We start from the raw sequence: 25,031 nt of genomic DNA, 5'->3' as shown, positions 1-25,031 counted from the left end.
CAGGGAACATACCTAAACATAATAAAGGCAATTTACAGCAAGCCAACAGCCAACATCAAATTAAATGGAGAGAAACTCAAAGCAATTCCACTAAAATCAGGAACGAGGCAAGGCTGTCCACTCTCCCCATACTTATTCAATATAGTACTTGAAGTTCTAGCCAGAGCAATAAGACAACATAAGGAGATTAAGGGGATACAAATTGGAAAGGAAGAAGTCAAGCTTTCCCTATTTGCAGATGACATGATAGTATACTTGAGCTACCCCAAAGATTCCACCAAGGAACTGATACAGCTTATAAACACCTTCAGCAGCACAGCAGGATACAAGATCAACTCAAAAAAATCAGTAGCCCTCCTATATACAATGGACAAAGAAGCGGAGAAGGAAATCAGAGATACATCACCCTTTACTATAGCCACAAATGACATAAAATACCTTGGAGTAACACTAACCAAGCAAGTGAAGGACCTATATGACAAGAACTTTAAGTCCCTGAAAAAAGAAATTGAAGAAGATGTCAGAAAATGGAAAGATCTCCCATGCTCATGGATAGGCAGGACTAACATAGTAAAAATGGCAATCTTACCAAAAGCAATCTACAGATTCAATGCAATCCCCATCAAAATACCAACACAATTCTTCACAGACCTGGAAAGAATAATACTCAACTTCATATGGAAAAACAAAAAACCCAGGATAGCCAAAGGAATCCTGTACAATAACACAACTTCTGGAGGCATCACGATCCCTGACTTCAAGCTCTACTATAGAGCTACAGTAATAAAAACAGCTTGGTACTGGCATAAAAATCGACATGTGGACCAATGGAATCGAATGGAAGACCCTGACATTAATCCGCACACCTATGAACATATAATTTTTGACAAAGAAGCCAAAAGTGCACAATGGAAAAACGAAAGCATCTTCAACAAATGGTGCTGGCAAAACTGGATATCAACATGTAGAAGGCTGCAAATAGATCCATATCTATCACCGTGCACAAAACTTAAGTCCAAGTGGATCAAGGACCTCAACATAAATCCAGCTACTCTGAACCTGCTAGAAGAGAAAGTAGGAAGTAGTCTTGAACGCATTGGCATAGGAGACTACTTCCTAAATAGAACACCAGTAGCACAGACTCTGAGAGAAACAATCAATCAATGGGACCTCTTGAAACTGAGAAGCTTTTGTAGAGCAAAGGATACGGTCAACAAGGCAAAGCGACAGCCTACAGAATGGGAAAAGATCTTCACCAACCCCACATCTGACAGAGGACTGATATCCAGAATATATAAGGAATTCAAGAAATTAGACATCAAAATGCCCAACAGTCCAATTAAGAAATGGGCTATAGAACTAAACAGAGAATTCTCAACAGAGGAAACTCAAATGGCCGAAAGACATTTAAGGAATTGCTCAACATCCCTAATCATCAGGGAAATGCAAATCAAAACAACTCTGAGATACCACCTTACGCCTGTCAGAATGGCTAGATCAAAAACACTGAAGACACCTTATGCTGGAGAGGATGTGGAGCTAGGGGAACTCTCCTCCACTGCTGGTGGGAATGCAAGCTTGTACAACCACTTTGGAAATCAATATGGCGCTTTCTTAGAAAATTGGGAATCAATCTCCCCCAAGATCCAGCTATACCACTCTTGGGCATATACCCAAGAAATGTTCAACCACACCATAAGAGCACTTGTTCAGCTATGTTCATATCAGCATTGTTTGTAATAGCCAGAACCTGGAAACAACCCAGATGCCCTTCAACTGAAGAATGGATAAACAAAATGTGGTACATATACACAATGGAATACTACTCAGCAGAGAAAAACAATGGCATCATGAGGTTTGCAAACAAATGGATGGATCTAGAAAAAATCATCCTGAGTGAGGTAACCCAGACTAAGAAAGACAAACATGGTATGTACTCACTCATAGCAGGATACTAGACATGAAACAAGGATGACTTGTCTGCTACTCACATCACCAGGGAGGCTACCTGGAAAACAGGACCCCAAGAAAGACACAGGGATCGCCCAATGACAGAGAAATGGAATGAGATCGACATGAACAGCCTGGACATGAGTGGGGGTAATGAAAGGCGAGGGTTGAGGGAAAGAGAGCTTGGGGGAGCAGGAGATCCCAGCTGGATCAACAACAGAGAGGGAGAACAAGGAATAGGAGACCATGGTAAATAAAGACCACATGAGAATAGGAAGAAGCAAAGTGCTAGAGAGGCCCACAGAAATCCACAAAGATACCCACACAACAGACTGCTGGCAATGGTCGAGAGACAGCCCGATCTGACCTACTCTGGTGATGGGATGGCCAAACACCCTAATTGTTGTGCTAGAAACCTCATCCAACTACTGAGGGATCTGGATGCAGAGATCCATGACTAGGCCCCGGGTGGATCTCTGGGAGTCCAATTAGCGAGAATGAGGAGGGTTTATATGAGCGAGAATTGTTGAGACCAAGGTTGGATAAAGCACAGGGACAAATAGCCAAATGAATGGAAACACATGAACTATGAACCAATGGCTGAGGGGCCCCAACTGGATCAGGCCCTCCGAATGGGTGAGACAGTTGATTGGCTTGATCTGTTTGGGAGGCATCCAGGCAGTGGGACCAGATCTTGTGCTCATTGCATGAGTTGGCTGTTTGAAACCTGGGGCCTATGCAGGATTGTTTGGCTCGGCCTGGGAGGAGGGGACTAGACCTACCTGGACTGAGTCTACCAGGTTGACCTCAGTCTGTGGGGAAGGCTTTGCCCTGGAGGAGATGGGAATGGGGGGGTTTGGGGTGAAGGTGAGGGGGACGGGAGGGGGGAGAACAAGGGAATCTGTGGCTGATATGTAGAACTGAATTGTATTGCAAAATAAATTAAAATAAATTTAAAAAAAAGAATAATCTAGTCCATTCTGCCTGCAGGAGTCCTGCCTACTGTCCTGAACCTGGGGCTGCAATCAATGGGTGGTGGTATGGGGGCATGAGGTTGTGCCCCGGGCCCAAAACCTAGAGGATGGGGTGATTGGCTAGGGGAAAAGACTCACCTCTTAGTCCAATTGACACTGGCATTCTTTGTCTCAAGGAACAGCTGCAGTCTAGGAGGGTGGGAAAGTTTGGGGGGTGTGGTGGGGCTTGTAGGTTACAGGGCCCAGTGGGGGATGGTGGGAGTCCAGCCTGCCTGCAGGAGTCCTGCATGCTGGACTGAAACTGGGGCTTTAATGGGGGGCTGGCTTTGGGGTGTGAGGTTTTACTCACTCATAAGTGAATACTAGATATAAAGCAAAGGGTAAGCAGACTACAAACAACAGCTCCAGAGATGCTAACTAAGATGGAGAATCCTAAGAGGGATGCAAGGATCACACTGGGAAGGGGAAATACATGAGACCTCCATGATTAAACTTGGGTTGGGGGGAAGAAGGGAGGGTAGCAGATGGAGAATGAGAACATAAGGGAAAGGGATGGTCTATCTAGAAAAGGGACAGAGTGGGAGAGCAATGAGAGAGATACCATGACAGAGGAGACATCCTGGAGATAGGGAGAAACCAGGTCCTAGGGAAATTTCCAGGAATCCACATTGATTACTTCACTTTAGACTACTAGCAGTAGAAAAGAGGGTGCATGAACTTGTCTACTCAGGTAATCAGATCGGTAAATACACTACCTGTCCTCATAGAGCTTTCATCCAGTAACTGATGGAAGCAGATACAGAGATCTACAATCAAGCACCAGGTGATGCTTCAGGAGTTCACTTGAAGAGAGAGAAGAGGGATTCTATGAGCAAGGGGCATTAAGATCATGATGAGGAAATGTACAGAGGCAAACAAAACAAGCTAGTGAGAACTCATGAATCATGGACCAATAGCTGTGGAGCCTCCATGTGACTGGACTAGGACCTCATCATAGGCAAGACAGTTGTGAAGCTTGATCTGATTAAGGGGCCACCTGGCAGTGAGATCAGGATCCATCACTGGTGCATGAGCGGGCTTTTGGAGCCCACTGCCTTTGGTGGGACTGTAAGTAAACTGCAAAAAATCTGGGTTTGGTGTCCCAGGTTTTGGCACCAAAATGTTAGTAAATTGATGGCTGAAACTGCAAGCAGACAGTTGATCCCTAGAGGGAAAGGTATCCCTGACACCTCAAGTTACTTAGAACAAGAGCTCTGCCCTGACGGTGTCCCGGACAGCTGAAGCTGTTTAGCTCAGCTGTGATGACTGCACTGGAGACAGTTCAGCCCTAGAGGGTGAGGTATCCCTGACACCTCAAGTTACTTAGAACAAGAGCTCTGCCCTGAAGGTGTCCTAGATACCTGGAGCTGTTTAGCACAGTGCTGATGGCTGAGACTGCAATGAAACCGCCCAACCTTGGAAAGGAAGGTTTTCTGACTTCTTGGGAGAGTCAGGCCTAGAACTGCTTCAGCAAAGAAGGGTATCCTGACTCTTCAGGAAAGTCAGGGTATCCTGACTCTTTGCCAAGGGCAGAATATACCAGTTATGATGGTATGATGGGGAATGGTTTCCCCGAAGGACACAGCAATCCTGCTCCTCTCCTGAAGAGCCACAATCTCTGGCTCAGTGTTACCAGCGCTTTGACACTCAGTCAACTATGGGACATCCTAGCAAGGTTCTTCTGTTCAACTCCCCCTTTTTCAGTCCACCATGGGACATCCCAGCAAGGTTCTTCTGTTCAGCTCCCCCTTGCTCAGTCCACTATGGGACATCACAGCAAGCTTCTTCTGTTCAACTGTCAATGAAGGTCTTCCCCCAATACTCTTTTGAGAAAGAGATTTATTTGGGAAGGAGGATTCCAGGAGAGTAGCTGCCTCTATCAGGGTGGACAGAACAGCTCACCACTAACCAGGCAGGGTGGTTTATATAGGATGTCTATGGGGCGGAGTCAACTGTGATTGGCTAGTTTATTTTCAGGCCAGGTTTGTGAGCAGGGGCACAGATGGCCCGGATTTCAGGGCCAAACTGTGTTCCTTTCACTGGCCTTTCTTGGCTTTTTCACACTACCTCTAAAGCTAGATCACATATCTTTCACTGACTCTGATTCTAGGGGCCAAGAGTTTTAATCTGGTACTAGAATCAGAGACAGGAAATATTTTCTGGGTTCTGGGTTTGGGGATAGACTGTTCATTTCTCTGGCTCAAGTCCCAAACACAGGCTGTGTTTCTATCCCCAGTCGTGTGCCCCAGGGCCAGAATTCTACTGTCCTGCTCTGTGATTGGTTGATTTCACAAGTAAGTTGGACATGAGCAGAGATGGCTCTGATCTAAGCTAAACTGTGTTTCTCTCACAGGCCTCAGCTTTTTGACACTACATCTAAGGCCAGGGAACATTTCATTCACTGACTCTCATTCTAGGGATTAAGAGTGTTTCTTTGTTACTGGTTTCAGAGTCAGGGCATGTTTCCTTGGTTCATTTCTCTGGCCCAAATCCCAGACACAAGCTATGTTTCCTTCCCTAGTCCTGAACCCTAGGGTCAGGATTCTGCTGTCCTACTCTGTGATTGGTTGATTTCACAAGTCAGTTGGACAGGAGCAGAGATGGCTCTGATCTGAGCTAAACTGTGTTTCTCACACTGGCTTTATCTGAGCCATCATTCCCTAATTCTGGGCTTGAGGGTCAGGGTGGGTTTCTCTAGCCAGCTCTTTTTCCCTACAGGAACAACTTACACAGCCTTGTTGTGGGGGAAGGGACTTGGACATGCCTCATTTGCCAGTGTCAGTCTCTGCTGACTCCCCATGGGACTCCTAGTCTTGGAGGGGTGGGAATGGGGGATGGGTTTGTGGGGAAGGTTGGAGGGGGAGGAGAGAGGGGAGTGGGATCTGTGGTTGGTATATAAAACCAATAGATATTTTCTTAATAATTAGAAAAGAATATTCTAGAAGAATATTTGAATTTATGTGTTGATATTTGCAAACACAGTTCTCTTTGCTATGGTAGAAAGGACATAGCTCTTCAAGTTTACATTCTTAAACAATGACTTCCATGTTAATCCCTTTCCCTATTGAAGAGAATGGCATATAAGACTAGGGATTTGACATTCCCAGAGAGCTTTTAGATATCAGTCTTAAAAGAAAAACCTGTAATGTAATTAAATCCAAAATTATCATTATTGTGAGTTCCACAGATAAGATTGTAAACATTCACATTTAAAAGTACCCATTTTTATCCACCATTAATTTTCCATCTGAGATGTATACACTCTGCTATATAAATACAACACTCTGAAAAGAGTCTCTGATAAGCTTGGTGGCACAGGCCTTTAATCCTGCCACTAGGGAGTAAAAGGCAAGTGGACCTCAGTGAGATGGAGGCCAACCTGGTCTCCATAGTGAGCTAGAGAACCCCCAGGGCTTCAGGATGAGACCCTGTCTCAAAACAGAGAAAGAAAAAGGAAATGTATGTTTTTGTGCTGAGTTCTTAATGCTGCAACTTAGAGCCTTGAAAATCACAGTATGCTGTTTTATGGTATCAGATCACAGTATTTTCAAAGTTAAAAAAGGTGTTATAAACCTTAAATTAAAGATGGTAGTGGCCCACACCTTTAACCTCAGCACTGGGAAGCAGAGGCAGGTCCTTGCCAGCTTGGTCTACAGAGCAAGTCTAAGGACAGCTGGGACTACAGAGAGAAACCCTGTTTCTAGAGCATGGGGAGGAAGGAAAAAGAAATGAAAGGGTATTATTATATAAGAGAACATTAGAAAGCATCTTTTGAATAATTATAATAGCTCATCTATATCAGAAAATGTCTACAATTATCTTTTGCATCCTTGTTACAAGATAAGCACCATGTCCATGGATGCATGAACAAAATGTTTTTTGGTTCTGGCATTTTCTTTTCTTTAAGACATGAACTCACAGTGTTGCTCTGTCTGGCCAGGAATTCACAATGTACATCAGGCTGTAATGGAATTCACATAGTTCTACCCACCTGTTTCTACCAACTAGTAGATTAAAGGTATGCACGAACACAACTGTTCAAACTGTTATGTTTCCTTTTGTGGTCTGTTGACAGCCAGTGGTGTGACTGTGGACTTCTCCCAGGAGGAGGGCTTTGTACAAAGACTAGATGTTGCAGAGTTGTAACATTCTGGTTTCTGTGGGTGAGAAGAGTTTGCTTGCAGTCTCCCTTGCTCCTTCTCAGGGTTTCTTAGAAAAATACTCGCAAGTGTGTTTCCCTTGGGGAGATTTAAGACTTCCATCAGATTTGGTCCATGATAAATCCACTAATTTATTTCTGTATCCTTTTGTGATCCCAATCATTCAGTTCCATTTCTGCTCTGAGATTTAACTGAGCTGTGATTGGAAGTGACATTCAAGTTACACTCAGTGCTTTATAAATATTTTCAGTATTCTGGCTCTGCATGACAATTGGGGAATTGTTTTTCTGTCAGCTTAGTGGTTGCACCGGAAGCTCCTGATATTTTAACAACCATCAATTGTCCCACAGCCCCATAGTCAACACCCATTTCTCAGGGTTTTTGTCTGGTGGGATTTCCAGTTCTCAGCCATCAGCTGTGCTGGAGACACCAAATAAAGTTTTAAACTAAGTCTCTATTGTTCTATTTACCAATAAAGACACAGGACTTTGATGTTGTGGTGAAAACCTGCTAGATTAGAGAGGCTGAGAAGCAACCAGCCGACCTTCCTTTTCAGTTGGAGACCCAGCAGGAGAACGGTCTATGGTGATATTTTATCTGTGCTGAAATGTGATTTTATTTGCATGTTAATAAATAAAGTTGCCTGGGGTCAGAACTAATAGCAAGCAATAGCAGAAGCTGGGTGGTGGTTGTGCTCACCTTTAATCCCAGCTCTTGGGAGGCAGAGCTAGGCAGATCTCTGTGTGTTCAAGGATACAGCCAGCATGGAGACATAAGCCTTTAATCTCAATACCAACCATAGAAGACCTGGAGGTCTGTATACACAGGCAGTGACAAGGAGGTCATGTGGTTGGGTTTACAACCAATGAGAAGGCAGAATAGAAAGTCTATAAAAAAGACAAATGGACAGGAAGTAGGTCTCTTGCAGAAGAGGACAGCAGCAGCAGTGAAGGGTAAGGCTTTTAGCTCTTAGCTATGACCTCTTGAGCTTTCATCTCTGCATTGGCTCTGTGTTTCTTATTTAACAAGATGGTTACATCTACATTTACTACCCACGTGGCAAGAATTCATTAAAAACCGTTTGGCTTGGCTTGGTAGTAGGTCTGGTTTCCCACCTCTGCGGCCTTGCTCCCTAGCTATGGCCCAGCTTGGCTTAGGTTTCAGGCCCGTCTTACCATAGCTACAAGCTGTTACCACAGCTGGAGCTACTTACTTAAAGCTGGTGCTACAAACAACTCAGGCTTGCCTGCCAGAGCTACCGCTAATTCCAGTAGCTACACACAACTGTAAATAGAGCTGCCTTTGGCTGAAATGACAACGCATGTGATTGGAGCTTAAAGAAGCCGGAGCTCAGGCTTGACCCGACTCCAGCAGGAACATGTGGCTGGATTTAAGCTTTTAGCCAGAACTTGTGGCTATGCTTTCTTTCTCTCTCTCTCTCTCTCTCTCTCTCTCTCTCTCTCTCTCTCTCTCTCTCTCTCTTGATTCACACCTCAGACACTACCTAGCTGTTTTGAAATTCCCTCGGATTTCTACTGTTCTATGCAGACTTGGTAAGTCACTTAACGTATCAGATATTTTAAAGGAAACTATTTAAAAGAGATTTTTTTCCACATTAAAAAAAATGGGCTTTATGTGTACATTGGAAGAAAATTGGGCTTTGTTTGAAATTTTAGGCAGTCTGACAATGGAACAACTATATGAGAAGATTAATGTTGATCAAATTATGTACTTTATTACCTTTCTTATCCTTATTTTACTATTTAAAAAAAATAGTCAATTTAAGTGCCAGGATAAAAGTTTTAGAAAAACCTGTTAAACTTGTTAAAATGAATTATAGAGAAATTAAAATTCAGACAGAAGAAATTAACAGTGAAGTTGTTTCAAGATTGGATCATAAGGTTACAGAAAGAAAGCCTGTTTTCACACAATCACCCTTAATTTATCTGGTAACCATACAGCAACTATCTGATCAAATGAATACACAAAATATTTGGACTCCAACTGAAATGTTAGATTTACGAAGGTTTAAGGAGGCAATAGTATCTTATGGCATGCATTTCCCATATGTAAAGCAAATGTTAAACACCTGGTCAACTTATAATAGAATTATACCACAGGACTGGCGGGAGCTGGCACATGCTGTTCTGGAACCCAGACAACATCTCCAGTGGCAAATGTGGTTCAAAGAGGAGGCTAAAAACATAGAAAAACAATGGAGGGATAAAGGAATACAAGTCTGCCAGGATCAGGTTGTTGGAGAAGGCCAATATACTTCAATACAAACACAATGTTTACATGATATCCAAACCTTAATTCTGTTGAATGGCAGCCTTGAATGCATGGGACAGAGTTGAGGAACCAGGAAAGAAAACTGAGTCATTTACAAAGGTTATACAGGGCTCAAAAGAATCTTTCACAGATTTCTTACAAAGATTGACTTCAGCTGCCACGGACTAGGTCTCAGTAGGAACACCAGACCGACGGAGAACAGGTCAAAGGTACTCAGGATAAGTGAGATTCGGCGAATGACAGACAGACACAGACACGAGAGTATGCTGTGAAACTGCTGCAATTTTACTCAGATCAAGCAGTGTTTTTTATACAACCATTTGAGGAAACATGGCAATTGGCCAGTGGGGTGATAGACATAGAATTAACAATGTGGTCACACAATTTTCTCAGAATGATTAACAGATCTCATGAGTACAGGTGTTATTTCCTCTTTTGTGGTCCCTCATCCAGACAGAGAACATTACAGCCCTAGCTGAAGTTTTCCTTCTACGTAATTATTAGACCTTTGTTTTGTATCAAAATTAAACCCTTTCCACCATTGTTCTAACCATGGTTTCATTTGTGTGAAAATATTTAACCTTTGCCTGCAGGTGAGAAGGCACCAGGGGGGTTGGGACCTAGCTATTCTTTCCATGAACTGTAACTTATGCCATTCTGTTTTCATACTATTATGATTCACCCATTGGTTCCCATGTTTATCATAAGCTCCTGTAAAGGGCAATGGCTCCAAATAATTATTATATCTAGGATTAAAGTTAGGGGGTTGCCACCAACGACCCTTGATGAGAAACTCTATTTGTCCCTGGATAATTCTTGTAGGACTGGCTAGTTCCTGTAACTGCTTCCTTGCAGCTGCTGTTGGCTGCACGTGTGGATTGCTTATGAGTTCCTGGACTTTTACTCTCATTCTCTCTTCGCTAGAATCTTCGTCCCTCTGAGTCATAAGTTCTTTTTGCTCTAAATCATTTATAAATTCACTCAAACTTCTAGGACCCTCTTTAACTGTTTGCCTAAAAGCTTGAATTATAGGTGGGGGTATTGAGGCCACTTTTGAGGAATCATTATTCTCTTTATGGGGCACATCAGGAACATTGAGAGCTAACTCCCTGAAAGCAATACACAAGGAAACAGCAATAGTCACAGCTGCAAAGAGAAAAAAGGCAAAGTGCCAGCCAGCCTCTCCAAGCAGATTTTGCATGGTTCCATGTAGCCTGGCACCATGATTCAGGCAGATTGATAAGGGGTCGCCAGGGGCATAGACCCGAGGGCCGCGAGCCCCCCTTTCCCACGTAACCACCTCATCCAAGGCATTTGTCACGCGGGTGACACCATCGTGGGCGTGGCATTCAGCAGTAAAGAGAATGGTCCCAAATTCAGAAGCCAGTCAAATAATAACCAAAACCTTGGCTTTTGAGAATGTGAATGCAGCATGTAAGAGGATAATCAGGCCAGTAAAGGCAAGATCTGCACCCTTGGAAGATTGGATTAGAAACACCGTTAATGTTGAGACTTATGACCAAGATGATATGTGGATAGTAGAAGCAATTTCAAGAGGTTTGAGGAATGTCAGATGTTTTGGATGTGGAAAGGAAAGGACATTTGAAAAGGGATTGTAAACAGGTCATTCCTAGAAACAACGTTTCCTCAAGGAATAATGGCAACAGAATGCATCTTCCTTCTGGAAGGTGTGGTAAGGGAAAACACTGGACCAATGAATGTAGATCAACAAGGGACCAGCAAGGTAATCCTTTGCCTCAGTCTTTGGGAAAATCCCAGAGGGGCCTCAGTCAGGCCCCCACAGTGAATCCAGTTCAGACCTTTCCTGCAGTCATAGAAAAACCCCTACTCAGAGCAATTAAATAACCAAATGCCTATTGGAATAAACCAGGCTACTTGGAGTAATGGAACAACTGAGACAGAGAGAACAGATTCAGGAGAAAACATAAAGAAAAATTTTTGGCAAACTTCTATAAATGAACAAAGACCAAAATTAACAATAAAAATAAATGGTGTTTTCTGTCTGTTCTGGTAGACACAAGTGCGGACGTTGCCATAATTGCACCAGAATTTTGGCATCCAACTTGGCCTCTTCAGGAGGTAAATGTTCAACTGTTAGGAATTGGGACATTATCTCAAGTAAAGCAGAATGCAAGATGGCTCTAATGTATAGGTCCAGAAGGATAGAGAGGAAAATTAAAACCATATGTGGCTAACATAGCTATGAACCTCTGGGGTCGAGACCTGTTGCAACATGGAATACTCAGATTAATATCCCTCCAATCTCAGAAACAAATCATAAACTAGCACATGTTTCTGAGAGAAATATTAGAAGGCATTATTCTGAGTGGTCACCAGCCATCCATATTAAACAAGAACAGGGCACAACAACTGATGATCTCCCAAAGACACCAACAGCTCTACCTTTAAAATGGTTAACAGACAAGCCTGTATAGGTTCATCAATGGCCTTTAACAACAGAGAAACTCCAGGCTTTAGAAGAGCTTGTAGAAGAACAGTTAAATGCTCAGCATATTGAAGAATCAACCAACCCTTGGAATTCTCCTGTATTTGTTATTAAAAAGAAATCTGGTAAATGGAGAATGGTAACAGACCTTAGAGCAATTAACAAAGTAATTCAGCCAATGGGCTCTCTACAATCTGAAATTCCTTTGCCTACTCTGTTACCAAAAGGATGGCCTCTTATAGTTATTGATTTAAAAGACAGTTTCTTTTCAATACCTTTACAAGAAAAAGACAGAGAAAGATTTTCTTTCACAGTGCCTACTTATAATAATTCTCAAACAGTAAAAAGATTTCAATGGAGGGTCCTCCCACAGGGAATGTTGAATAGCCCTACTCTGTGCCAATATTTTGTACAACAGCCATTGGAAGTGGTACGTAAAAAATTTCCCAAATCTATAATTTATCATTATATGGATGATATTTTACTGGCTGACTTGAATGCAGATACTTTAGAAAGAATGTTTGAAGAAGTAAAGAAAATTTTGCCTTGCTGGAGATTGCAAATTGCTCCTGAAAAGATACAAAGAGGAGATTCTATTAACTATTTAGGATATAAATTAGAACTACAAAAAATTAGACCCCAAAAGGTGCAAATTAGAAGAGATCGACTACAGACACTTAATGACTTTCAAAGATTATTTGGAGACACTTCTCTTCCATGCACTATTGTTGGGGTAAAAAAATGATTAACTGAATAATTTGTTCAAAACCTTAGAAGGTGACAAGGACTTAAATAGTCCAAGAAAATTATCACCTGAAGCTGAGAAAGAATTGGCCTTGGTAGAAAAGAAAGTACATGAAGGACACGTGGATCGTATTGATCCAAAACTGGATTGCATTTTGGTTATTATACCTTCTAGGCATTCTCCTACAAGAATATTAATGCAGAGGGAAGATATTATATTGGAATGGATATTTTTACCAAATAAAAAATTAAAAACTTATGTGGAAAAATCTCTGACTTGATTTGGAAAGGAAAATTGAGACTTCGTCAATTAGCAGGAATAGACCCAGCAGAAATTGTTGTACCTTTAACTAAAGAGGACATTGAAAAATTATGGACAGAAGGTGAACCTTGGCAAAGAGCTTGCAGTAATTTTTTGGGAGAAATTAATAGCAAATATCCCAAAAGTGATAGAATTGACCTTATAAAGAGAACTGATTGGATCTTGCTTCAAATTGTATGGGAAAAACCCATATCTGGAGTTCATACATTTTATACAGATGCCAACAAACAAGAAAAGGCAGGTTACAAATCAGAAAATTTAAGTAAAGTGGTTCAAAGTCCTTATAATTCAATTCAAAAATCAGAATTGTATGCTATTCTGTTGGTATTAATGGATTTTTCAGAATCTCTCAACATAGTTACTGACTCTCAGTATGCTGAAAAGAGTGGTATTGCATGTTGAGACTGCAGAGTTTATCCCTGATGCTTCAGAATTAACTTCACTATTTATTCAATTACAAGATACAGTGAGGAAGAGGAGTCATCCTTTATATATAACTCACATCAGAGCCCATACTGGTCTGCCAGGCCCTCTAGCACAAAGCAATGATGAGATTGATAAATTATTGATAGGAAATGTGCTGGAGGCCTCAGAATTTCATAAAAAACATCATGTCAATAGTAAAGGTTTAAAAAAGGATTTTTCCATAACCTGGCAACAAGCCAAAGAAATAGTAAAGAAATGTCCTACTTGTTCCTTCTACAATCAAACGCCATTACCAGCAGGATGTAACCCAAAGGGTATTCAAAGGAATGAAATCTGGCAGATGGATGTGTTTCATTTTGGAGAATTTGGAAAATTGAAATATGTACACCATAACATTGATACTTATTCAGGATTTCAATGGGCAACTGCTTTGAGTTCTGAAAAAGCTGATTCTGTAATCACTCATTTGCTAGAAGTTATGGCCATCATGGGTATACCTGCACAAGTCAAAACTGACAATGCTCCATCATATGTCTCTGTTAAAATGAAACAGTTTTTTGCTTATTACAATATAAACCATATTACAGGCATACTACATAATCCTACAAGTCAAGCAGTTGTAGAAAGATCAAACAGAATTCTAAAGGATATGCTAAATAAACAGAAAGGGGTAACAAAACCCCCAGAAATAGACTGCATAATGCTCTATTAACTTTGAATTTTCTTAATGCCAATGAGAAAGGAACAACAGCTGCAGAGAGACATTGGATAATAGAAAAAACTACAGAATTAAATCAGCCTATATACTTCAAGGATGTGCTGACCTCAGAATGGAAACCAGGATATGAGTTACATTGGGGATGAGGTTTTGCTTTTGCTTCTACATAAGAAGATAAGCTGTGGATACCATCAAAATTGATAAAGATTTGATTTGAACAAGAGACCTATTAATTAGAGGAGGTGATAGGTCATCAACCAGCATGATTATCCAATTTAAACTAACTTATACCAGTAACACATGCCTTTTCATTTAATCAGATAATAACTTGCCAAAAGGGAACCTCCCCAAAATTAGTCTTGGGGAAAGGTTTTTGTTTTTGTCTTTTAGGAGAATGAAGGTTAAGGAATCTGAAGAACACTGAACAAGTGAAGAAAAGGAATAAATCATCTATCCCAGGAAACAGAGTGAAATGGCCTATTGGTATATCATCTAAAAAATTTTATGAGTCCTCCTAAATGTTTGTTTCTGCTCTTCTCTAAAGAAATTTAACACTATTGATCTTCTAATAGTCCCAGTTCAATTAAAATTTAAAGCTGACTTTGGAGTTGGAGAATGGCTCTCTCCTTCTTTAAACTCAAGCATGTTGTTAAAAGGAAAATGCAAACGCCCTGTATCATGCCAGAAGAAAAGAGCCATCTTCTGCTACGGGACAGGAGAAAAGCCAAATTAATTGAGGGACTATTCTATTACTAATCTCAACTCTTTGATTCTATTCTGATTCTTTAAACTTTTCTTAAAGTATGAATTTTATATCAAAATTTACAAGATTAATATATAGATATATATATATATATACATTTTAAACTTTGTTAAGATATGAATGGTCATATAGAGTACTAACTAATTCTAGAAAAAAGGCTTCAATTAGCTGCATATATATGTCTTTGTGTTCGAGTCTCTTATCAGTTTTCTGCAGGAAATCATGGCCAGGCCTAACATCAACTGAAGTCTCCAGGAAGAAGATGGGGCCCCACAACAACAACAATTCCATGTGGAAATTGAGTCAGTATAAAAGAGAAGCAGTGGTGGCATACAGCTTTAATCCTGCATAATCAAGAGGTATAGGCATTTGGGGTAGATAATACTAAGATTCCTTATGACTTTTTAAGACATCCTTACTGTTAAATGATATTTTGTTTGTATTCTGACAAATAAAGCTTGCCTGGAGATCAGAGACACCGAGCAGCCAACCACCAGAGAGACTTCTTACCTCTATAAAATCTCAGAACAAATGGCATGGGGAGATCCTGCCTCTAAAAATCCTCAGACTGAGTGGGCCAAGACCCTGTCTCCACTTCATTAGTGTTGAGATTAGGGTGGACCTAGCCCCTAATTAACAATAGAGGCCAGGCAGTGGTGGCACACACCTTTAAGCCCAGTACTTGGGAGGAGAAAGCAGGAAGATCAGAAGTTCAAGGCCACCCTGGGCTACAGGAGATTGATTCTGTCTGAAAAGAGAAGCAGAATCGGGCAGTGGTGGCACACAGCTTTAATCCCAGAATAATCAAAAGGTGAAGACATGAATATAAGGCAGGTGAAGACAGGATCTCCTCCCATTCAGTCTGAGGTTTCACAGAAACAGATCGCCACCTCTTTGGTCAGAGGACTCATAGAAGTAAGAATTCATTTCTGCTCGGCTTCTCTGATCTTTCAGCTTTCACTCTAATATCTGACTCAGGGTTTTTATTGTTAAGACTAATTCAGATCATGCTTTACCTTACTGTTATTTTACCCTCCTTCTCTGTTTATGTCTCTCCCTTCTCCATAATTGACACTTCTGTTTTCCATTTCCCCCTTTTTCAGATCACTGTTCCCTGTTTTTCTCCTATCTCTTACTCCCTCACATCCCACAGTGCTCTTTTTACTTCTCTGGTTACTGCAGTCACTCCAGGTTGTATACTCACATCTGAGGATTTGGAGCTAGGTACTTTTTATGATAGAGAACATGCAATGTCTGTCTTTCTAGGTCTGGGTTACCTCACTCAATACGTTGTTTTCTAGGTCCATCCATCTACCAGCAAAGTTCATGATTTCAATCTTCTTCACAGATAAATACTAATGCATATTGTATATGTACCAAAATTTCACTGTCCATTGTCAGTTGACGGTTATTTAGGTTGTTTCCCTTTTGTAGCTATTGTGAGTAGAGCAGCAATGAACATGGCCAAGCAAGTAAGTATCAGTGAAGTAGGATGTTGAGTCATTTGAGAATATGCCAAGGAGTGGAACAGCTGGATTAACATGCTAGATTTATTTAACCTAAGGATTTATTTACTTATTTGAGGATTCTTCAAAGCAATTTCCAAAGTGCGTAGATTTTTGGTCATGCCATTTTTGTTCACCATGCTTATGTTTTTGATGTTGTTGCTAGTTGGATTATTGGCAGTACTTTTATTCCTTCTGTGTGAGAATTAGTGATTTGCTGTCTTGCCCATGGATGATTATATCCCAGTTCTCCTACATTTGTCTATTCACCACATGAAATTTATTACTTCCCATATTCTCATGGATAATTTTCCTGATACTCCTTTATAAATTTGGCTTCCATTGAAAGTCTGCAAACCTGCTTTAGTGATATTAATTATGTTAACTCAAGACTATCTTGAAATGCACTTATGTCTATATCAATTTTAAGATACTTTTTTTTCTGTATACAACAATGCAGTTTACAGTGATTTTCTCTTCAAGCTTTAAATGTCATTCCATGCTCTCCTAGATTTGGGATCATCTTCTGGACACCTAGTCATATGTCTGCTGCTTGGATGTTTTCATGTAGCTTGACGTAGTTCTCTAACAACTTTCTGTGGTGGCAGTTTGTGTATGCTTTTACAAATAAAGCTTTGCTGAAGATCAGAAGACAAAGCTAGCCACTGGTGAGCCATAGAAACCAGGGAGTGGTGACACACACCTTTAATCCCAGCACTTGGGAGACAGAGGCAGACAGATTTCTGTGAATTCAAGGCTACGCTGGCCTACACAAGATTGATCCAGTCTAAAGGAGAAACAGCCAGACAGTGGTGGCATACATCTTTAATCCCAGCACTAGGGAGGTTGAGATAGGAAGTGGAATGGCTGGGCAGAGAAAGGAATATAAGGAGGAAGGGGACAGGAGCTCAGCACTCTTTCACTCAGAGGATCTCACAGAGGTAAGAACTAGTGACTGGCTGCTCTGCTTCTCTGTGCTTTCAGCTTTCCCCCCGATATCTGACTCTGGGTTTTTATTAATAAGAACAACAATTAGGATTTGGGCTACAGCTTTCAGTATTAATTTTTTCCTTTTCTTTTTGATCCCTTATATGAAAGGTCAGCAAGTCTTCTATTTCTTGTTCCAGAAAGAGAAACTCAAATAAAAGAAATGGAAAGAAATGGCTGATTCTCCAGTAAGTATTTCCCAGGTCAGTGGTCATGCCACTTTTCTAGAAATGTTTTATGTTCAGATATTGCAAGCCTTTAATTTTCTGCTGCTGAAATTTAATAGTATAATTTTTTTAAGATTTGATTTATTATGCATACAGTGTTCTGCCTGCATACCAGAAGAGGGCACCAGATCTCATTTCAGAGGGTTGTGACCCACCATGCGGTTGCTGGGAATTGAACTTAGAACCTCTGTAAGAACAGCCAGTGCTCTTAACCACTGAGCCATCTCTCCAGCCCCAATAGTTTAAATTTTAATTTGACTATTGTTGCAAACAAAAAAACCGTACACTGAAATTAAGCAGACCCAAATACTGTACAAATAAACATACTTGTATTTAGTTGGAGTGGTTATTGGAACAGAAGCTCTGGAGTCTTACAAAAGGGGTTTATATTTTTGTTATTGAATATATTTTTATCAACTTATCCATCAGGAAAAAAATAATTGTGATAGAGTTAGAGCTCTAAAGCACTCAGACTTATATCCTTTTCCATAACTGGTGTTCATTACCTGCATTCAGTCCTACCTCGATCCCTGATAATTAACCATTCTTCTTATCTTTTCTCCATATTCTGCTGTGCCCATATGTATATTTTTTCTCATATACACATATTATTGGCTAGTTTCTGCATATGAGGGAAAATGTGGTTTCTTTCTGACACTGTGTGATCTCACTTAATATTACACATTCTAAGTCCACCAATTTTCCTGCAATTTTTATTGCAATTTTCTCTTCCACTGAATGGTATTCCATTTTATATGTATACCATTGTGGGGTGGCTACCCACCAACCCCACAGTTCCCCAGAGTTTTATTGAGGGAGAGTAACAGGAAATATTAGGTAGAAGGATTTAGAGTGTTAAGATAAACAGATACAAAATACAGGATAGCCTAGAGAGGGCCTGGAACCTATTCCAACAGGTCCTGACTGTCTCTGCCCTAGGGTAATTATAGAAACAACAAGGGGTAGAGCAAAAGACCTCCCCCACCCAGCACAGCTAAGTGCAGACCATCTAAGATACCTGCACTCAGGCCCATGCTCTAATCATCATCTCTATTCAGACCTGCTGGGTAAAGCCACTAGGAACCTGAAAATGGGCTCCCACATGTTTCCCTGTCTTAATGCATAAAAAACAACTCCTCATTAATAGTTTACAGCAATCTCCATAGCTGTTATACCTCCCAGTATGGAGTAGAGGATGATAAAGATGACACTTCTTTTTTGGATTGGGTCCAAGGTGACTACAGCAATCTTTAGCTGCATCCAGCCCTTTCTAAACCAAAAACTTTTAATTCAATTGGAAATATAAAGAATCTCTTAGTTTCATCATTACCAGTAGCAGGTTAACATAAATATTGCTATACATAATTATAATTCTCTCAATTTTATATCTCAAAGCCAACTCTTAACAGAACCATTTGAATTAACATAAATGGTGATTGATATATATATATATATATAGTTAAATTTTTCTTAGTCTTACAACTTTAATTCTTAATAGAAGCATTTGAATTTTCTTGCTAACAGAACATAGGAAAAACTTCTGATATATGCACACCCAACTTAAATATTTCCTTAACTTCCCAAAACCAGGGTGCATCAATAGGTTAATAAAATTTCTGCAAACATACATTCAACCTTAATTCACTCATAACACCTTCTTTTCTTTATAATTTTTTAAACAAAATCTCAATCCTAGTTAGAAAAACCCAAACTTACACAATTTCTACAAACCCACATTGAAAAGCAATATTCTCAATCTAACCATTAACACTTTGAAAACTTTTAGCAAAACATCCAAAAGCAGTTTCTTTTTTTTTTAATTTTATAACTTAGTTTAATCTTACATATCAGCCACAGATTCCCTTGTTCTCCCCCCTCCTGCCCCCTCCCACCTGCCCCCCAGCCCACCCCCATTCCCTTCTCCAGGGCAAAGACTCCCCTGAGGATTGAGTTCAACTTGGTAGATTCAGTCCAGGCAGGTCCAGTCCCTTCCTCCCAGGCTGAGCCAAGTGTCCCTGTATAAGCCCCAGGTTCCAAACAACCAGCACATGCACTGAGGACAGGTCCCGGTCCCACTGCCTGGATGCCTCCCAAACAGATCAAGCTAATCAACTGTCTCACTTATCCAGAGGGCCTGATCCAGTTGGGGGCTCCTCAGCTACTAATTGTCATGCTAGAAACCTCATCTAATGACTGACGGAACCGGATGGAGAGATCCATGGCCAGGCCCCAAGTAGAGCTCCAGGAGTACAATTGGTGAGAAAGAGGGTGGGGGGGGGTTGTATGAGTGAGAATTGTTGAGACCAAGGTTGGAAAAAGCACAGGGACAAATAGCCAAATGAATGGAAACACATGAACTATGAACCAAAAGCAGTTTCTTAATAAAACTCTTCATACTTTAAAGTAATCTCTTAGTATACCCATTTGCATTTCTTACTAACAAAACATAACATTCCACTCAAACAACAAGAACATATTTTTTAAATTAAATAGACTAAGGAATATTATTACTTCTTCCTTTTCTTTATACTTTTTTTAAACAAAATCTCAAGCCTAGTTAGAAAACCCAAAATTTTCCATTTAAACAGTTCCATTTGTAACACAAAACCAGTTCCATAAGTAATTCCATTTTTATATTAACAGTTCCATAAAACAGTTCTATTTTTTAACACAAAACAATTCATGAATCACCAGTTAATAAAGCATACATGCATATACAAAACTGCATCTTGGGTCTAGGTAGAAACAATAAATTTCTTCATTTAAACAGTTCCATTATTATTATTATTATTATTATTATTATTATTATTATTATTATTAGATTTTTTATTCATTTTACATACCAACCATAGATTCCCCTGTCCTCCCTCCTCCCATTCCCCAGGCTTCCCCCCCTAACCAACCCCCATTCCCACCTCCTCCATGGCAAAGGGAGTCAGCAGAGCCTGGTACATTCAGTTGAGGCAAGTCCAAGCCCCTCCTCCCTGCACCAAGACTGCAAAAAGTGTCTCACCATGGCCACTAGGCTCCACAAAGCCAGCTCATGCACTAGGGATGGGATCTGATCCCACTGCCTGGGGGCCCCTAAAACAGTTTAAGCTAAACAACTGTCTCACCTATCCAGAGGGCCTAGTCAAGTACCATTGGGACTCCACAGCTATTGGTCCACAGTACATGTATTTCCACTAGTTTGGCTGGTTGTCCATGTATTTTTTCCCATCATGATCTCGATGTCCCTTGCTCATAGAAACCCTCCTCTCTCTCATCGATTGGTCTCCTGGAGCTCGGCCTGGCACTGGGCCATGGATTATCTGCTTACTCACCTAATTGAATTATATCTATGTATACCTAGAAAACATAACTATAAGTTTGACTATCATAGAAAACTAATTATTAATCTGTATTTCTTAATTATCCATTACAATTTTTTTTTTTTTGGTTTTTCAAGACAGGGTTTCTCTGTGTAGCTCTGTGCCTCTCCTGGAACTCACTTGGTAGCCCAGACGGGCCTCGAACTCACAGAGATCCGCCTGGCTCTGCCTCCCGAGTGCTGGGATTAAAGGCGTGCGCCACCACCGCCCGGCCCATTACAATTTAAATGAGCTGCATGAACACAATACCCTAAAAAAAGAGTACAATATACATACAGTATAACAAAATTAACTTTAAATTTGTATCAATAAACTAAAATCTGTACCAACATAAAACATTTTAAACAAGTTGCTCTTTAAAAGTAGGTTCAACAATCCACCCTTTCATCCTGTATTTCTATATCATATGGAGTGTAAATATCTCTGTATTAGGGTGTGGAATTGACATGTTTATGTTCCCAGGAGTGACATTGCTGGGTTATATATTAGTTCAGTCTTCAATTTTTTTCAATAATCTTCAAACTGATTCCCACAATGGCTGTATTAATTTACACTCTCCCCTCCATCAACAGTGAATAAGGCTTCCTTTCTCTCCTCATTCTGCCTAACATTTGTTTTCTGGTTAGTTTATGACAGCAAAATCTGCCTGGGGTGAGGCAGTATTTCAAAGCAGTATTACTTTGTGTTTCCATGATGGCATTTTTAGGAATCATGAACACTTTTGAAATATTCATTGGGCACTTGTATATTTGTCTTTAAAATGTGCTGTTTCAGCTCATTTGCCCTTTTGTTTATTGGCAGTTTTATTTCCTTGGTATTTAATTTCTGTAATTCCTGGTAAATTCTAGGTAAGAGCCCTTATCCAAAGTGTCACTGGTACAAACTCTTTCCCACCACTTGGGTGTCTGGGAGCTCTGCTGATTGTTTCCATACAGAAATATTTTATATTCATCTTGTTCCATCTGTTCAGTTACTGTGCTGTTGGTGTTCCTTCTAACCAGTAAGGCCTTGTGCATCCTAATATCCTGAAATATATTTCCTATGTTTTCTAGGTTTCTATGTGTTTCTGGTTTGAAATAAGATTTTTTTATCTATTTTGAATGGATTTTTGTACAAAGAAAAGAGTCTAATTACCTTCTCCTGCTGGATCTATTTTTAACAGCACCATTTGTTGAAAAGACCACATTTTTGTACTGTATCTTTTTTTTTTTTTGAGCTGAGGACCGAACCCAGAATCTTGCACTTGCTAGGGAAGCGCTCTACCACTGAGCTAAATCCCCAACCCCTGTACTGTATCTTTTTATCTCCTTTGTCAAATATTAAGTATTCTATTACCATTTCTCTCTTTTTATGACCATACCAGGCTGTACTTATTACTATGGCTATAAAATATAATTCCATAAATCCACACTTATAGCACTTTTCTCCATTCTGTTCTTCCCAGATTGTTTTCCACTGAGGGAAATGCCTCACATGAACTTATGACGTGTAATTTTGAAAATATTTCCATTTTAACACATGAACAAAAAATATGTTGATGTGATGCCTAATTGTTGTGCAAGATGGACTATATTGTTATATAGTGAGGGAGGGCTCCTGTGTCATGTAGGCTCTATTTGTGGAAACTCTGTCATATTCTTCTTTCATGCTCTAAAGAGAACATATTGAAATGACATCTTAACAATATGTGCAATTAAGAGACAAAGCATGGTGTTTAATGCTAAATAATACTAGGTTCCTAATACTAAAAATTTAAAAACACTAGACAGAATAGAGCATGGCTTGCACATCTGACCTGTTCCTACCCTGAAAATTATGTTCTTGAGTGTAGATTCAGATTATAGTTGTCTAAGTTAGGATTTATATTGCTGTGAAAAGACACTATTGTAGATGTAACCAACTGTCTTATTAAATAAACACAGAACCGATGCAAAGAAGAAAGCCAAGAGATCAGAGCTAAGAGCCTTACCCTGCAGCTAGCCTCTTAAGCCAAGAGACCTCTCCGAAAGAGACCTACTTCCTGTGTGTTTGTCTTTATATAGTCTTTCTGTTCTGCCTTCCCATTGGTTGTAAACCCAAACACATGACTGCCTCGTCACTGCCTGTCTGTAGAGACTTCCAGGTCTTCTATGGTTGGGATTGAGTTTAAAGGCGTGTGTCTCCAATGCTGGCTGTATCCTTGAACACACAGAGATCTACCTAGCTCTGTCTACCAAGTGCTGGGATTAAAGGCATGCGCCACGACCGCCACGCTCTTGCTGTGGCTCTAATAGCTCTGACCCCCAGGTAACTTTATTTATTAACACAATTAAAATCACATTTCAGTACAAATAAAATATCACCATATTCCCCTTTTCTATTTTAATAAAAAGAAAAAAAGAAAAAGGTTATAACTAACAAAAGAAAAACAATATACAAAGTACAATAACTATATACAATGTATACAAGTAATAAATACATAAACAATGTCTAGTCCATTTGTATTTGACAAATTCAAAAAAAAATTTCATTATCTATCCTAATTTGGTAAGTCCAAAATGTATCTAATTCACTTTCTATCCTAATTAATCTTCAACTATAACTAACTAACCTTCAACTATAACTAACTAATCTTCAACTCCCTCAGAGACCCAAGAGGGAAATAATATTAGCTAACAAAAATAAAAACTGGAAGTGCATGGAAACAACTTCCAAAAAATTTGTGAGTTGACAGAAACAGCCAGCTGCCTGGATAGTCACCTGAGGTTTCTCTGCAGTGTTGGAGCATCATCTTCAGCCTATAGGCTTAGCGTATCTGACAGACTCATTTGTGAAGTAGCATGTACACAAGGTCAGTAGTTCAACCTCACATTGGGTGAGAGCAGTCCATGTACCAGAAACACCTGAATTCCACTAGTGTCATGTCATGATTCAGGATTTTAAATTCTGGAAATTATTGATGGTTTTTTAATTCAGCTGTCCATTCTTCTTGACTGTGTATATATGGCTTCATCTCAGCATCCTGTTCTTCTCCACATCCCTCTATCAAATGCTAGTCTACTACTGAGAGGCGTGAGCTTATTTTCTCTGCAAGAATAACTGTTTCAGCTGCTGTTCCATTGCACATCAGAAGCCATTGGCCCACTGCCTGTTAAGCTGCCTCCAAAGAAAAGGGCACTGTACCTTTTCTAGATTGCGAAGGCCACTTCAGGGATGGTGCCATATTGTCCTGGCCTCAGAAGATGCCTTTTGATAAAGCCACAACCACACTTGTTTTGGCAAGAATCAGTAGTCCTTTGTTTCATGTCCTGTCTGTCCATTTTGTCAGCAGTTGATTCAAGGATACTTTGTTGTCCAGTGGCTAACTTTTGCCACAATGAAAGTTAACTCCATATGCAGTTTCTTCAATGCCCATATTTTCCCTGAAGTAGATTGGTACTGCCAGGAGCTGACATGTCTCAAAAAAGAAAAATTTTCTAAGTTATTAAAACATTTTAAATGCCATATTCTGTAGATCTCTGAAGGGTTTGAAGATGACTTGTCTATCTAAAATATATCTGCTCAATCTTGAAAACATACCTAATATGACTACAAGTTCTATTGTAATGTCTGACTACTAACTGTCATTTCTTTATATCCTAATAGTTGGTAATAATAACATTCAAGGATCAGAAAATTGCATTGTTAAATGAACAGTATAAGTACAATTAGAAATATACATATAGCATTTTTTAGCAATATCAATTTCAATATATATAATTTGTATACAATATAAAACAATTCAATCCAATGTAAAGTATTTAAAACTAGTAATTGTCTTTTTCTTCTTTTCTTTTCTTTTCTTTCTTTCTCTTTTTTTTTAAACAAGAACCTTAAATCTAATCTCCTTTGCTTAGCCTTTTTCCTAACCCTTGACAACAACTTGTAACCAACCCCCTAAACAATGAAAATTATCCCAGACCCAAAACCCATTAAAAAGGCCAAAAACCACCCGCCCCAAACCACTTCTTTGGGAATGTGGGCGTCATATTCTTAAAATTGCTTCCTGCTGGGTATGGGCGAAGGTATATTTATCCTGAAAGAAAAATTTTAGGTTAATTGTCAAAT

The 25,031-nt window shown here is 39.9% G+C and overlaps 1 pseudogene; it reads left to right on the top strand.

Annotated features, from left to right (window-relative positions):
• The window catches only part of LOC128124266 (zinc finger protein 54-like), a 37,324-nt pseudogene extending 30,215 nt beyond the window's left edge, over positions 1-7,109 (top strand).
• Positions 7,110-25,031: the final 17,922 nt, after the last annotated feature.

This window comes from Peromyscus californicus, unplaced genomic scaffold, assembly GCF_007827085.1.
Source record: "Peromyscus californicus insignis strain IS unplaced genomic scaffold, ASM782708v3 Scaffold_4__1_contigs__length_199733344, whole genome shotgun sequence".
In the NCBI taxonomy this organism is placed as follows: domain Eukaryota; kingdom Metazoa; phylum Chordata; class Mammalia; order Rodentia; family Cricetidae; genus Peromyscus; species Peromyscus californicus.
This window is presented reverse-complemented; position numbering and strand designations above follow the sequence as displayed.